The 13,369-nt window shown below is 39.6% G+C and overlaps 1 protein-coding gene across 2 annotated transcripts in view; it reads left to right on the top strand.

Annotated features, from left to right (window-relative positions):
- Positions 1–13,369, top strand: part of FAM149A (family with sequence similarity 149 member A) — a 53,832-nt gene that overhangs the window by 15,089 nt on the left and 25,374 nt on the right. The window contains exon 1 of one of the 2 annotated variants that reach the window (XM_045879675.3): positions 12,708–12,787. The exons of the other annotated variant lie outside the window; for it this stretch is intronic. The gene's annotated coding sequence lies outside the window, so the exon portion shown is untranslated. Of the gene's footprint in view, positions 1–12,707; positions 12,788–13,369 lie in introns of those variants that run through there. 2 annotated transcript variants of the gene reach the window in all.

The raw sequence follows: 13,369 nt of genomic DNA, 5'->3' as shown, positions 1-13,369 counted from the left end.
TTTATTTATTTGACAGAGAGAGACATAGTGAGAGCAGGAACACAAGCAGGGGGAGTAGGAGAGAGAGAAGCAGGCTTCCCGCGGAGCAGGGAGCCCGATATGGGACTCGATCCCAGGACCCTGGGATCATGACCTGAGCCGAAGGCAGACGCTTAATGACTGAGCCACCCAGGCGCCCCTTAAAGACTGTTTTTTGAGCCGTTTGAAGTTCACAGCAAAACAGAATGACAGTAAAGATATTTTGCATATACCCCCTGCCCGACACATGCAGAACCTTCCCTATTATCAACATCTCCCACCAGAGTTAGATATTTGTTATGAATGATAAACCTACATGGACACATCATTATCACTCCAAATCCATAGTTTACATTAGGGTTCAGCCTTGACGTTTTATATTGTATGAATTTGGACAAATGTATGACATATATCTACCACTGAAATACCACACAGAGTATTTCCACTGCCCTAAGAATTCTCTGTGCTCTGTTCATCCCTCCCTCTCCCTAACCCTTGATGAACACTGATCTTTTTACTTTCTCCATATTTTGCCATTTTCAGAATGTCGTATATTTGGAATTATACAGTATGTAGCCTTTTCAGATTGCTTCTTTCACTTAGTAATGTGTATTTAAGTTTCCTCTCTGTCCTTTCACAGCTTGATAGCTCATTTCTTTTTAGAGCTGAATATTTCATTGTCTGGAAGTACTTCAGTTTATTTAGCTATTCACCTACTGAAGGTAGGTCGCTTGGTTGCCTCTTAGTTTTGGCGATTATGAATAAAGCTGCTGTAAACATCTGTGTGCAGGTATTGTGTAGACATAATTTTTCACTCCTTTGGGTGAATACCAGTAAGTGGGATTGCTGGGTTGTATTGTGAGAATATGTTTAGGGGGCACCTGGGTGGCTCAGTGGGTTGAGCATCGGACTTCTGGTTTCGGCTCAGGTCATGATCTCCCGGTCGTGGGATGCAGCCCCGCTTCTGGACCTGCGCTCAGCACGGAGTCTGCTTCAGATTCTTTCTCCCTATCCTTCTGCCCCTTCCCGCTCGCACTCTTCCTCTCTCTCAAATAAATAAATAAAATATTTAAAAAAAAAGAGTAGGTTTAGGGGCACCTGGGTGGCTCAGTTGGTTAAGCGACTGCCTTCGGCTCAGGTCATGATCCTGGAGTCCCTGGATCGAGTCCCGCATCGGACTCCCTGCTCGGCAGGGGGTCTGCTTCTCCCTCTGACCCTCCTCCCTCTCATGTGCTCTCTCTCATTCTCTCTCTCTCTCAAATAAATAAATAAAAATCTTAAAAAAAAAAAAAAGAGTAGGTTTAGTTTTGTAAGAAACTGCCGAACTGTCTTCCAAAATGGATGTACCATTTTCCATTCCCACCAGCTATAAAAGAGCTCCTGTTGCTCTACTCCTTACCAGCATTTGGTGGTGTTCTGCATTTTGGCCCTTGCAACTGATGTGTAGTAGTGTCTCGTTGTTCTTTTAATTTGCAGTTCCCTGATGACCTATGATGTGGAGTATCTTTTCATTTGCTTGTTTGCCATCTGTACATCTTTGGTGGGGTGTCTGTTAAGGTCTTTGGCCCATTTTTTTAAACCAGTTTGTTCGTTTTCTTATTGTTGGTCTTTAAGAGTTCTTTCTATATTTTGGATAATAGTTCTTTATCAAATGTGTCTTTTGCAAATATTTTCTCCCAGTCTGGTTTCCCAGGCTTGTCTTTTCATTCTCTTGACAATGTCCTTCACATAATAGAAATTTTTTATTTTAATGAAGGCCCACTTGTCAATTCTTTCTTTCATGGGGCATGCCTTTGGTGTTGTATCTAAAAGGTCATTGCCAAACCTTAACTCATCCAGATTTTCTTCTATGTTATCTTCTAGGAGTTTTATAGTTCTTTGTTTGTTTTACATGTAGGTTTATGACCCATTTCAGGTTAATTTTTGGAGAAGGTTTAAGGTCTGTCTAGATTGACTTTTTCACGTGTGGATATCCAGTTATTTTAGCACCATTTGTTGAAGAGATTGTCTTTGCTCCATTGTATTGTCTTCATTTTTTTGTCCATGATTAGCTGAATATATTTGCATTCATAGATCTCTGGGCTCTCTACTCTGTTCCACTGATCTATTGTGTACTCTTTTACCAATACCAACCTTGATTATGGTAGCTTTATAGTAAGTCTTGAAGTCAGGTAGCATCAGTTCCTTAACTTAGTTCTTCTCCTTCAATATTGTGTTGGTTTTTCTGGGGCTTCTGTGTCTCCATATAAACTTTAAAATCAATTCTAGATATCAGTTTGTTGATATCCACAAAATAACTTGCTGGGATTTTGATTGCAATTGCATTAAATCTGAGATTGATTTGGGAAGAACTAATACCTTGACAATATTGAGTCCTCCTATCATGATCATGTAATATTTCTCTATTGATTTAGTTCTCCCTTGATTTCTTTCATCAGAATTCTGTAGTTTTCCTTATATAGATTTTGTACGTATTTTGTTAGTTGTATATCTAAATAATTCATTTTGGGGGTGTGCAAATGTAAATAGTGTATTTTTAATTTTAATTTTCACTTGTTCATTGCTGATATATAGGAAAGCAATTCACTTTTTTATATTAATCTTGGATCCTGCAACTTTGCTATAATCACTTATTAGTTCCAGGAGGTTTTTTGTGTTTTTTTTCCCCCAATTCTTTTGGATTTTCTACAAGACAATTAGATAGTCTGTGATCAAAGATAGTTTTCTTTCTTTCAAGTCAATATACATTTTCTTTCATTTTTGTGTCTTACTGAATTTGGTAGGACTTCCAGCACCATGTTGGAAAGTGAGTGGTGAAAGAGGACATCCTGACCTATTCCTGACCTTAGTGGGAAAGCTTCTAGTTTCTTATCATTGAGTAAGATGTTAGCTGTAGGCTTTTTGTAGATGTCTTTATCAATTTGAAAAAATTCCCCCCTATCCACTTTACTGAGAGTTTTTTTCATGTATGGACATTGGATTTTATCAAATGCATTTTATGCATCTATTGATATAATCATGTTATTTTTCTTTAGCCTGTTGATATGATTGATTACATTAATTGATTTTTGTATGGTAAACCAGCCTTGCATACCTGCAATAAATCCTACTTGGTGATCGTATATAATTCTTTTTATACATTGTTGGATTCAATTTACTAGTAATTTGTTGAGGATTTTTGCATTTATCTTCATGGGAGATATTGATCTGTAGTTTTTTTGTGATGTCTGTCTGGTTTTGGTATTATCGTGATGCTGTCCACATAGAATGAGTTAGGAAGTATTTCCTCTGCTTTTATCCTCTGAAAGAGATTTAGAGAATCGGTATAATTTCTTCCTTCAATGTTTGGTAGAATTCACCAGTGAACTTACTTGGGCCTGGTGCTTTCTGTTTTGGAATGTTTTTAATTATTGATTTAATTTATTTAATAGATTTAAGTGGCCTATTCAGATTGTCCATTTGTTTTTGTATGAGTTTTGGCAGATTGTGTCTTTTAAGGAATTGGTCTGTTCCATCTTGGTTATTGAGTTTGTGAGTACTGAGTTGCTCAGAGTATTCCTTTATTAAACTTTTAATGTCCATGGTTTTTGTAGTGATATTCCCTCCTTCATTTCTGATTTCAGTAATTTGTGTCCTCCTCTCTCTGTCTCTCTCTTTCTCTCTTTTTTTCTGGCTAGAGGCTTATTGATTTTTATTAAGCTTTTCAAAGAACCATCTTTTGATTTCATTGATTTTTCTCCATTAAATTTCCTGTTTCCAATTTTTTATTTCTGCTCTAATTCTTATTATCTCTTTTCTTCTGTTTACTTTGGATTCCATTTGCTCTTCCTTTTCTAGTTTCCTATGGTGGGAGCTTAGAAGATTGATTTTAAATCTTCTTTCCTAATATATGCATTCAATGCTATAATTTCCTTTTAAGCACTGTTTTTGCAGTATCCCACAAATGTTGACAGCAAAATCACAAACTAAAAATACAAAAATGCAAAAAAAACCCCACAAACATGGCATTAAACAGACTACAGAAATAATACTTGATAGTATTGGAGCAAAAATAAGAAGGTAAAGTGCTGCCCTGTTCCACCTCAGCTGAGAACATGCAATTCAGGCAATTCAGGTTTTTTGTTGCTCTACGCATGTCTGTGAATAAGCATGAAAGCACCCTGAGTATTAATTTTGGAATTACAAATAAATTTTAGCAAGTAGGTGAATTCATAAATACGAAATCCATGAATAATGAGGATCAACTGTAATTTGATATTTTAATGACATCAAATGGAACTGAAACTTATAATAATGATCTAGCAATTATTACCAAGTCTTCATTTTCTGCTCTACTAATTAAAAGAATGAGTGAAATTGGGGTGCCTGGGTGGTTCAGTTGGTTAAGCGACTGCCTTCAGCTCAGGTCATGATCCCGGAGTTCCAGGATCGAGTCCCACTTTGGGCTCCCTGCTCAGCGGGGAATCTGCTTCTCCCTCTGACCCCCTCCCCTCTCGTGCTCTCTCTCACTCTCTCTTTCTCAAATAAATAAATAAAATCTTTTAAAAAAAAGGATTAGTGAAATTAAACATTAAAACACACTTTTTTTGAAAAATTTGACTATATTGATGCTGCAGTGGGGGAAATTAAACTCTTCATAGAATATACGTAGGTAGTTTTTTTCAGTTTGAAAATCTGATGAATTCTTTATAAAAATATTTATAAAAAATTTTTCAGATTGTTGTTTCCTCTATCACTTTCTACTATAATAGTACAGTAAAGTTAATGCTTAAAAGTAAGACAAAATACTGATTACAGGTTGTTATTTAATCCATTTATCCAGTGTATTAGTTTGACACATAAATTTCTGGTTTTCTGGTTCAAACAGTACATGACTGGCAATTTCATATGATCTTACCTAAAAATTATTGTCCTTAATAGATTGCAGCACTAATTTAGAAATTATTGGACTTCTAAATAACCAATTTAGGTGTTTTGTTTTGAATAAAATACAAATTCTCTATCTTTCTGTAATTATATATAACCTGTTAACCTCATAGATTACTTAGGACTTTCTAAGTTTTTTATAGTCTTCATATTAAAAGTCTAATAATTTTTCCCTCTGTCACGCTTTTCAGATACAACATTCCTCTAAATTTAAAAACTTTTCCATGTGCTTTATTAAATATAGTGTGCTTGAGCTTCTCCAGATCTTTTGTAGAGGGCTTGTGAGGTGTATGCCATGCATAAAAGACTGAAGTATGGCGTTGAATAAGCTTTATCTTCAATAACTTGTTAGACTGTTGGCTTTGTCATGTCATTGACTTCTTTGTGCTTCAGTTTACCCGTCTGCAGAATGGTACTAAAAGTATTTCCTCTTCAAAGAATTAATTATGAAACTTAAATGCACTGACTTGTAGCAAGTGCTTTAAAGCAGGGACGGGGATGTGATTAGTCTCCAAGAAATGTTATCGAATATTATTATAGAACATATTTGGTATATCCATAAGAGATGTCCATAGGCCATCTTTATGAGAGAAGGAGCTTCAGCAGAAATCTGCAAATTAGATCAGAGATGAATCTTAGAAATGGCAAACTTTTGAACTCAGACTAGACAGATCTGGATAAAACTGTTTGTCCTCGATAATTTACTAACATTGCTCACCCTCAGTTTTCTTTTCTGTACCTAAAAGTAGCCACCCACCAGGGTGTTGTTAGGTTTAGCAGTAAGTTATGTAGGTCCCCGAGCCTATTTGTCTACCAAAGTGTTAGCACTCCATCCACAGACAATGTTAGTAACTTGATACTTTCTGTCAGCTGTGCATACTAGATATTGTTCACTGCAATAGTGATTTTTAATGCAAACAGGATTCCATATCTGCACTGGAAAGAAAATTCACTAAATCCTAAATCTTGCAAAAAGACATACATGGTATTAAAACCCACCTGGGCATGTTCTTCCGTGTTGACAGATGAGAAAGATTGACATCTAGTGGCGCTCTAGTAGGATTACATGCAAACATTTCAATCCCAAAGGAGTCAAATAATGTAGTTGTATTTTGCATCCCATAGGCTGTTCCTAGAAAAAAATTCATATAAAGCAAATTTCTGTTGTTACTTAATATCAGATATTACTTATTATAGTTTATTATAATTCTTTAAAAATAATGTCCTTATAAATTTTACTATCTAGGTAAATTTTTTTCATTTTTAGGTTAAATTATATTAATTCTAGGGATGCCTGGGTGGCTCAGTTTGTTGAGTGTCCAACTCTTGATTTCAGCTCAGATCATGATCTCAGGGTTGTGAGAATGAGCTCCACATTGCCCAGCATGGAGCCTGCCTAAGATTCTCTCTCTCCCTCTCCCTCTGCCCCTCCCCACCCTCCACTCTCTCTTTCTCTCTCAAAAAAAAAAAAAGTATATATATATATATATATATACATATAAATTCTACATTTTTCTATAATTTTCTATAAGCTATGGACTTCACAGTTTACCTAACACATTATAAGATTATTATACTGTTCACATTAAAATAATAAAACATAATATTGTTTTATTGGTCTTGTTGGAAAGTAGTTACTAACTTGTAAAATATATTTAAATGTGTAGAAGAGTTTACCACAAACATTTTTTAAATAGACTTTATTTCAGAACAGTTTTAAATGTACAGAAAGGTTGCTCCCTGTTATTAATATCTTATACTATAATGGTACATTTGTTACAAATAATGAACCAACATTGATGTATTATTATTAACTAAAATTCGCATTTCATTCCAATTTCACCAGTATATTTAGCCAAGATTCTCCAGGAAAACAGAATAGGATGCATCTTTATGTCTACACCTGCATCTATATTTATAGATTTACATAAAAAGATGTGTTTTGAGAGAGAGAGAGAGATTTATTTTAAGGAATTGGCTCACATGATGGTGGGGGCTTACTAAGTCTAAAATCTGCAGGATAGGTTGGCAGATTGGAGACCCAGGGAAGAGTTATAGTTTGAGTCTGAAGGCAGTCTGGTTGCAGAATTCCTTCTTGCTTAAGAAAAGCCAGTCTTTGTTCTCTTAAGGGCTTCAACTGATTGGATGAGGCCCACCCACATTATGGAGGATAATCTGCTTTATTCGAAGTCCACTGGTTTAAAGTGAGCCATTACAACCAGTTTTTCCCCAATGTCCTTCTTCTGTTCCAAGATCCTATCCAGGATACCATATTACATTCAATCATCTATCTCCTTAGTATTCCCTGGTTTGAGAAAGTTTCTCAGACTTTCCTTGTTTTGATGACCTTGAGAATTTGAAGAGTACGGTATTTCGTAGAATGTTTCTCAATTAGAATTTGTCTTACGTTTTTATCATGACTAGGCTGCGATTATGGGTTTCTGGGAGGAAGACCACAGAGATGAAGTGACATTATCTTCCTATCTTCGTAAGGACATGCTATCCTCGTAACGCATCACTAATGATGCTGAACTTGATCCCCTGGCTGAGGGAGTGCTTGTCAGATGTTTCTGCTGTAAATCTGTCTTGCCCCCTTTGTGTACTCTACTTTTTGGAATCAAGCCCACAGTCAAGGTTGAGGGTAAGAGGTGTTAAGCTCCATCTCCTGAAAGGAGCAATTACATGATTCATTTATAATTCTTCTGTAGGAGATTCACCTCTATTCACCTCTTTCCCTCCATTTATTTATTTGGTTCATTCATTCATTTATATCAGTATGCACTCATAGATATTTATTTTGCTCTTTGGACTGTAATTCAATACCACATTATTTATTTTGTTACTCAAATTGTTATAGCTTTAGCCATTCAGGGCTCTTTCAGGTTGGTTCCCGAGTCTCTCTGACATGCCCCCACTCTTTTGTAGGGTTTTGAGTACTTCTTTATTTTCTGGCACTATGAATGCTCCAGGTACATTTTTATATTTTCCCTGCCCCAGCCCTGGAATCATCTTTCTCCAAGGAACCCTAGTTCCTCCTATTGGAGAATGGTACTAGAAACCAAGATCTAGGTGCTGGGTATGCTCATCGCTACTGGGGACAGCAATGTGGTGGAGAAAGAAAATAACATGTGTGTCTATATGTGTATATTTGCAAAGCAAGGACACAGTTTTGATATGAACAATTTCCATTTACATGATACCTGTGCAAAGGCAAGGCTGCCTGTACTGGATAAATATAAAAGTCTATATGCAACCTTTGTATATTGCAAGAATATAAGATATATATATTGCAATATATAAGAATAAAATGAACACAAGTGAACTCTCCATTCAGTTTTCTTTTTAAACTCTCACTGGAAGTGACTCAATGTTTGGAGAGCTGAAAGGGGGAATAATTTAAGTCACAATGTTTTATGCATCTACATGCACTTTCCAAAAATCATCTCTAATTCATACAACTCTACAAGCAAGAGAATAATATTAGACTTCTTTTTGACAACTTATGCTCAGAGAATTATTACCAGCTCAGGACTCCCTCAAATCAAGTCAATTTTTAGACAATTTAAATGTTGCTTGATTGATATATCTTTATTGATATATCTTTATCTATTGATATTGATATATTGATATATCTTTAAATTACTAATAGATTTTCAGAGGGTGATCACATGTACAATTTCATTTCATCCTAATGAATTCTCCAAAATAGGCTGAGGCAGATTCTGATATCCTTATTTTAGGAATTGAGGCCTCCTATTTAATTACTGTGATTATTGATCCCAAGCTCCCAGCCCCCACTAGAATGTAAAACACTCAAACAAGAATGTGGAAATAGCTATTTACTTTCAGTTCTCAACTATGGTTTAAGTAATCAATAAAGGACGAAAATTGTATGCACTAAGTACAAATAACATTGAGAAAAATGTTTTTCTTTTATAAACCATATTCAAATGTAGAATATTTTTAATTCTTTTTTTTTAAATGAATTTTTTTCTGCCTATATAAATTTCAATGTGTCTTTAAGGATAAACTGACAGGATCAGTAACTTTCAGTTCTGATAATGCAGTTAAGCCTCTAATTGTGTATTGATGATGTTTATGACAACTACATAGAATATGTGTGTATTTAGAAGAGAATACATATGTATTCTCATATATATGTATATGTGTATGTATATATACATATATACATATATATATATCTTGTGTATATAAATATTTCACAATTTCAGGCTTGGCTAAGAATGATGGAGTCTTAAACTGTTTAAGCCAAATTAAAGATAAAAGTCAGGGGATTTATTCTTTTGGGCTCCTGTCCAGTATAGAAGCCACTCACCACATGTAGTGAATGAGCACTTGAAATGTGGCTAGTCCTAATTGAGGTAGGCTGTAAGTATAAAATACACACTGGATTTCAAAGACAGTATCCCCCCAAAAGTATTTAAAATATCCCAATAATTTTATATTGATTACATGTTGAAATGATAATATTTTAGATCTATTGGATTAAATAAAAATATTATTAAAATTAATTTCAACTGTTTATTTTAACTTGATGAATGTGGATACAAGAAAATTTAAAAATATGTGTGTGGCTCACATTATTTTTCTACTGGAACACACTGCTCTCTAGACCAATCCATTGGGAAGATCCTGTGACTTTTGTCTCTAAATCAATGTTGCTTTGGGTTTTGAAATTTGAGAGAGGAGAGATATGCACTAAATAAGGAGCTGTCCAATTTTTGAGCAGATTTCATAGGAAATATAAGAGCCAGCACATGTTGGGTTTGGAAAGTAAGCTGTTTCAACCTCACAGGCTCTCTGAGCACAATTAAGAAATGAACTCCATGCACAGATGAGATCTGGGGCAGCGGTAAAGGTGAAACCAAAGGTTTGGCCAACTAAAAACCTCAGGGAGATTTAGGGGTGTAAGAGCCTTGTCCCATGGCAGCCTCCAAGGTGCCCCAATGACCTGTCCCAGAAAGAAAAGTCAGAGTGGCTTATGGCTAATGGAGTGAACTCTGAAGAAATTCAAAGGAAAGCACACAAGTTATGTGAGGGGATTATATTAGAGGAGGAGTACAAGCATGACCAGCTTGGACTAGAAGTGACTGTGAGGAAGCAGGCTGAGGGCCTACTCAGTTGCAAACCTGGGCCATTTCTTCCTTATGAGGATAACTCAGAGGGTGGAAGCAAGAGCCCAGAAGGCAGAGCGAAGAACTCGGAGGAAGCCAGGGAGCAGAAGTGGGTCCTAATGAGGAAATTGGAAACAGGAGCCTGCTTGGATTCCAATAGCCGTGGACCAGTGACCGCTGTGTCTCCCACCGCCCTTCCCCTGGACACCAGTGCTGGCTCTGGTTCTTCAGTCTCTGTCTCTCCATTGTTCGTGTGCATGCAGGAGGCCTCTGGCTTGTCTCTTTAGTTCACAGGTCTTCAGATCCAGAGGAAACGCCCCCAAGGAGGAGCCTCCTCATCCTCACTTGGACATGATTGAAATGATCAAATTTTAGGGAATTTTGAGTGGCCTGAGTGTATTGTGCAAGTGGGGGAGGGAGTGTAAATAATGTCTGGAGAGAAAGTGGATATAGAGTAAAAATGTGCTTTGACACACTTCCCACTGAGAGATGGGTTCTATTTTCCAACGCTTTGAACCTGCGAATGTTTTGATAATGGAGTACAATGTAAGTGACACTATGCCCATTCAGAGCCCGCCTTTAATGGAGCGGACAGCCCCTGCCTTGGTTTCTTAGAGCCCTGAGTTGCCATGTGGGAGTTCTGACTGTCCTGCTGGAGAGTTTACCCAGGGAGGTCCCGAGACTACCTGAGAGAAGGGCCCAGCTGTGCCCAGCCTTCCAGCCATCCCTCCACCCCAAAGTGCTAGATACGATGTGGGTGAAGCCTTATTGAAATCTCCAGCCCAGCCCAGAGGCCAGTTGAGCAATGCCACGGAGCCACATGCCACGTGGAACAGACAAATCACCCAGCCAAGTCTTGCCAGAATTCCTGACTGCTGTGGTTTGTGAGCATAACAAAATGACTTCTTTTAATCCACTAAATATGGGGTAGTTTATTGTGCAATAGTAGATACCTGGGACACACACACACACGCCACATCCTAGTTGAGTGACCTGGAACATTTTTACTTAAGGTCTCTGTCTTCAGTATTTTCATCAGTAAAATTGGATGATAGTATCTACCTAGCATGGGTGTTAAAAAAAAATTAAACAAAACAACATACATATAAAGCAGCCAGCATGTATTTGGATCATAATATTCTTCTTTCTTTTGTTTCTCTGTCAAGTCTCCCTTAACATATCAATAGTATTAGTGGGTATGTGTTTACTTTGGACACCATCAGTTTTCCTGATAGACACACACCTGCACACTCGCTCCCCACATATATACACATATGTGTGGATCACGATTTTTTTTATTATGTTATGTTAATCACCATACATTACATCATTAGTTTTTGATGTAGTGGATCACGATTTAAAATCTTATTAAGTTTAGGATTTATAACCATCTACCACTTCAAAACTGATTATTTGTGGTGGTAAATGTGGTGAGGATTCCAGTATTTCCAGAAAGGGATTGTTTCGTTGTTGGTAGTGGTTTCTTATTGTCCTCTCAGGGTTGTTCCTTGAAAGTCAGATTAAAAATAAATAAACCAGATTTTTCACTAATAAATGGAAGAGGCATGCTGTACCTCTGTAAATTCAGGAAGCTGAGCATCTTGGATTTACTAGGTCTGAGACTTCAATATTTTTTTAAACTTCCCTTCTGCCTACCCTCCCCACCGCACCCCTGCCCAACTAGGAATCCTTTGATGGGAGGAGGTGGACAGGTGAAATCTTTCTGTAGTTCTCGGTCTTTCTCCTGTTAGTTAAAGGTCTACTTAAAAGAATTAAGGATAGAGGCGCCTGGGTGGCTCAGTCGGTTAAGTGGCTGCCTTCGGCTCAGGTCACGATCCTGGGGTCTTGGGATCGAGCCCCAGGTCTGGCTCCCTGCTCGGCGGAGAGCCTGCTTCTCCCTGTCCCTCTGCCTGCCACTCTGCCTACTTGTGTTCTCTCTCTGTCAAATAAATAAATAAAATCTTAAAAAAAAAGAGAGAGAGAGAGAGAATTAAGGATAGCAAACACCTGTCCGGACAGAGCCTCCTGCCCAGGCAGGCCCTGGGGAGGGGTGAGAAGGCCAGAAGGTGCGCACTGGAGGCGCAGGGAGGGCGGCAGGGCGGGTGCCACGAGGCCGAATGGCTGGCGGCCAAAGCTCAGGTCACCGGATTATGAAATCCGGCCTCTGACAGCAGGACTTCTCCAAGGTTAGGTTCCTGGGAACGCGGGAGGCGGACGCGGGGCAGGGAGGTGGCGGGTGGGGCGGGGAGCGTTGGAGACCCGGCGCCTGGCCCAGGCCGACCTCCGCCAAGGGCGCTGCGGCCGGGGAGGAGGAGGGAAGGGCGTGCGCCGAGGGGACGGGAGGCGTCGCCCCGCCGCGCCGGAATTTGGCCGGTGCGGGGCCGGGGGACCTGGAGGGGAAGGCAGTCGGGGCGCCCCGCGAGCAGCCGCGCCTATGGGCCGCGCAGACCGGCCCGGAGCGCCCCTGGCCGCGCCGCCCCAGACTCGAGCTTCCCGGGAGCGACGCGACTGCCCGTGCAGGGCTAGCGGGCCGGGGGCGCAGGGCTGGGCGGGCGGGGAGCCGAGGCCCCGGGGGCGCGGGGGCGCACGGCCGCCCGCCGCCTGCAGGGGGCTCGCGCGGGGCGTCAGCGCCCGGAGGCGCCCAGGCCTCGGGGCGCGGGGCCCAGACCCGGGGACGCGAGCCCAGGCCTGGGGCTGATTGTGATTGGGTAAGTCTTGATCTGGCGGGGGAGGTCGGATGAACTTTCTGTCGTGTCATGTTTTTGTGCCATGTGTGTGATTTTTTTCCCCCCTGGCTGGAAAGCTGGAATTCATCTGGTCTGTTTCCCCGCATCGATTCATGAAATCTCTCGTGCTGACATCATCCCGCTTCCCCAAGCGAAGTTGCTCACTTGCACTGAGAAGCATCCGTCGCGTCCGAGATGACAGATTCTCCCTCAGCCCCGAGAGCAGCAGTTGCTCCTAGGATGTGCTTGTCTTAAGTCAGGGCGGCGCTGAGTGTTTTTCATGGGAGGAGGGGCTTCGTGAGAGCCAGTCCACCCAGAAAACCATCCTGCATTTCAACCCATGCAGAATACAAGTCTTCATTTCAGGCAATCCTTTTTAAGCAGAAATACAAAATTTTGGAAGCCTCGATCACTGTTTAATACTGTCTACAAGGCAAAGTGGCAGAGGTTTGTGGGCTATCAAGAGTTAAGTTTTAAAAAGTAAAAATAGATCCTAGAGTCATTACCTTGACACTGGAAATGAGTGACTCCTAGAGATTGGGACTCAGCCTTCACTTTGACGCA

Source organism: Mirounga angustirostris, unplaced genomic scaffold (genome assembly GCF_029215605.1).
Source record: "Mirounga angustirostris isolate CCGP_5_RB_7025 unplaced genomic scaffold, mMirAng1.0.hap1 SCAF_2, whole genome shotgun sequence".
Taxonomy (NCBI): Eukaryota; Metazoa; Chordata; class Mammalia; order Carnivora; family Phocidae; genus Mirounga; species Mirounga angustirostris.
This window is presented reverse-complemented; position numbering and strand designations above follow the sequence as displayed.